Source organism: Protopterus annectens, chromosome 2.part0 (genome assembly GCF_019279795.1).
Source record: "Protopterus annectens isolate FY-2018-M chromosome 2.part0, PAN1.0, whole genome shotgun sequence".
Taxonomy (NCBI): Eukaryota; Metazoa; Chordata; order Ceratodontiformes; family Protopteridae; genus Protopterus; species Protopterus annectens.
In genome coordinates this window covers 264,715,940-264,719,735 of record NC_056728.1, presented here as the reverse complement: position 1 = coordinate 264,719,735, position 3,796 = coordinate 264,715,940, and positions in this window count along the sequence as shown.

Genomic DNA, 3,796 nt, shown 5'->3' with positions numbered 1-3,796 from the left:
TTCCAGTACGGATGACATCCTTCCTATGTGTGGACATCAGTGTTACAGACAGCAGGTAGCAATACTTCTTACAGCAGAACCTGCAGACACAGGCCAAATACACATTTGGGTAAGGTTCCAGACCTACAGACAGCGTGAATAGTGTTGTTGTGTGCATTTTATCTTGCTGGTCTTACAGGGTTTCCTGTGTACATGGTACTTTTGCATGGAATGTTGTCTGTCTGCATAGCTCTCAGCTGTGGGCCTGTCCATATGATACCAGAGGGATTGGCTGTTAGGTTTTGTCTGTGCACCACACAGGTATTGTCCCAGATATATCAGTGGCATTCTGTCTGTTGAATGCTATCAATACATGGCTACATCCATTTGTATTTCAATGTCGTATTCCTGCATAAGGGTATGCTGCAATGAATCCTGTGACACCTGCAACTACCAGGGTGTGTAACAGCAATAATGCAAATATGGCCCTATGTTCCTGCCTCTCTCCTCCACATATATGCCAGTCTTTGTCCTGCTGTGATACAGAAAGGGGTTGTTAGGTAATGGCCTATCATTATTTACCGCTAGCATTACTGCTATCATCCCAGTCATGTCATGGACTCCCACACCAACTGTTGGGCCAAGTCCATATATATGGGGACAACAGCTGGAGAACACATATGTGCCCTTGTACATTCCAGAGGTAAGTGTGTGGTACACAGTGTTCCTTGCCCTTGTACAGCCTTTTATGGGGGAGGTTTCAATGCCATTAACCTAGGCTATGACACCTTTTCAGGGATATAACTGTTAAGACGAGGGTTATTCAGTGTGATAGTGAGATGTTAGTTTAAGCAATGTTATGTACAAGATATTGTGACATTAACACAAGTGCTACTTTTCCCCCTAGGGCTTGACTACAGGGTGTAATTGGAGGCTGCTGAACTATACCTGTAATTGTTGATTGTTACGTATCTTGAAAGCAAATCCTGTGTCTACTGTTGTACTAATTTAAGGCCTTCGCCTGGACAGCATAGCATGGTATATATCCACATCACTTGTATCTACTGTTTTGTGTGGGCCTTGCATTCATCACTGATTGCATATTTCAAACTTTATATGGTGTAAGTACTGGCATACATTATTGTATAGTATGTAAATAAAGGTTATCTGTGTATGCATACCTGTGTGTCGTGTCATGTCCTTTGAATTTTGGGTGGGTATATGTTTAATGTCAGTATTCTCATTTGTGGGAATGGTTGCCACACTACACATTTCACAGGTGGCAGTTAAAGGGCTTGTGGATGAGGGATATACTTTGCACCCAGTACTTCCACATTACTTCTACATATGTATGGTTACTAATAACTTTTGTCTGTGTATATGTGTATGTACTTATATATATATCTCCTATAGCTATATCTATATCTATATATATCTGTGGGATGTTGGGGAGGGGTAGTAGGTATATTTGAGGAGGAAGGTTGGGTAGGTTAACGGACAAGACAAACAAGATGCATACAGGGCCGGTATATGACACATGTGGGGGTAAACACCTTGGACGGGGAGGGGAGTTTTGAAGTCGCAAGCCCATGAGCCCCCAACTGGAAATAGTGGGACTGAGGTCCCCACCCATGGACAGTCACCACTGCACCTTCCCGGCCCCAAAGGGGGCTGTGCTGGGGGCTGTGTAGGAGGAGCAGGCTCACCCTCTAATTATGCCCCTTGGTCCTCAAGCTGGCGTAGCCAGTCTCGATTCTCCAGATAGAGCTCCCTACACACCACGGCCCAGACCTGTTGATGGGTGACAGGTTCTCCTCCGCACCCGCTCTGAAGGGGGGCGAGCCCCATCCTCTGCAGCAGTTCCTCCCAAACGTGGCGCAGGGTCCACGGAGGAGGAGGTCCTAGGCTGGGCTCCAGATGTGCTGGTGCCCGGTGCCATGGCCAGCTGAGGTGGCACAAGTGGGTCCGCTGGGACTGGCCTTCCCATACAAGCTATGTTGTCGCAGGTTTATGACAGACATGTGTTAGTAACAGTCAACAGCATTCAGGATTAGTTATAACAGCATGCATAGGTATTCCCATTAACCCAAAACACCAGATTTAACACAGTTGCAGAGCAAGCAGAACACATGCATATATGGAACAACAGTGGCCATTACAAGAGCATGCAGGTTTCATTGATGGCAACAGGCCACCAATATGGGTGTATTTTAACATGCCACATGCATAGAAACAAATGTGAATATTTATTAACCATTAGGACAGATGTCCCAACAAAAGTTTGGAGTGTACACATACCAGTTGAGGAGTGTCATTGGATTATTTTGCATATATGGTAGGAGTGAGAGAGAGAGTTCAACTAGCAACTAAAATATCCTTGTAATTTTGACAACATTCTTAGTCACTGCAGTGATATTTCCCTTACATGTATTATTACACTACCCAATGGCCTTATATTGTACACTGGTATGATTATATATACGTTACCTGTGTCTTACATACAGGTGTGACAAGATGCAGAAGTTAATGCAACATATGTTGAGAACTGCTGTCATACACTTTGGGTGAGGAGCTAGAATGACAGGTTTGTTTTCATATACATTCTATGACTATGTACACGTTTGACTATCAGTTCTAAGTCATTAATGGCTGCCTGCATTTCTTGGATCATCACACTGATTTGTCAGGGGGACGGGGTACCAGGCTGATAATATGGGCCATTTATCTGGACATGCTGGACAGATTGTAACAGTTGTGGGGTATGAATATGCATACAACTTTCAATTTGATCATTATAGCAAATTCTGTACAGTTGTTGGGTGTAATTATGCATACAGCTTTATATCTGAACATTGTAACAAAATCTGTACAGTTGTGGGGAATGATTATGCATACAACTTAGTAGCACTCCCAGGATTCAACCCCTTGCTGTGTTTGACAAAAAATTATAGCTAACATCACAGTAGATTGTGCTATCAAGTAACTGATGTAAAGCTTTCTACTGTTTTCTAAGTCCCCCTCATTTGTACAATATGGCTGACCTCTTGGCACTTCCAACATTGTTATGCAGGACTTCATACACATTTTATCTGCATACCACAGTATGGGTGACACTGCTTAAAATACAACAGTACTATTTATAGTATGCAACAGTTCACCAACATATGACAGAAGAGTAAACAGAAGCACTCCAGGGGTTATACCTTTATTCACAGATTATTACACATTTATTTCTACTGGTATAACACTTTCAAAGGCTCTTATATTTATTTGTTATGACAGTACATGCAGACTAATTACTAACCTGCCTCACGACGCAGCCTTTGCAACCTAGCATCATGGGCTTGCTGGTTCGCAGCCTGCTGCAGCTGTTGGAGAAATACAGTGATATTTAGCCATACCTATCCATATTATACACAAGCTAGGCAATTCTTAACTACTTAGTAAAATGAGTACTTACTCGGTACTGGGGCATTAGCCATCTGCTGAGACTCCTGGATCCACTGTTCCAGTACATTCCCCCCCTCCGCCGCTTCAGGTCAGCATGGTGGTGCCTGACCTGCTCACCAGTCCGGGGTATACCTGTGGCACTGGTGAAGTCATGGGCGAAACTGGCCCAGGCCTCAGTTTTATACTTTGAGCCCTGGTACTGGCCCTCCAGTAGTTTCTCCTCATGGTGTTTTACCAGGAGCCATACCATGATTTTTGACTCCTGGATGCCTTAGTGCTGTGCTCTACAATGAGTGCCTTCACCCACACCAGCCATTCAGCCTGCAGTAGGAAGCTACAACCAGTTATGGAATGTATTCCCGCCTGT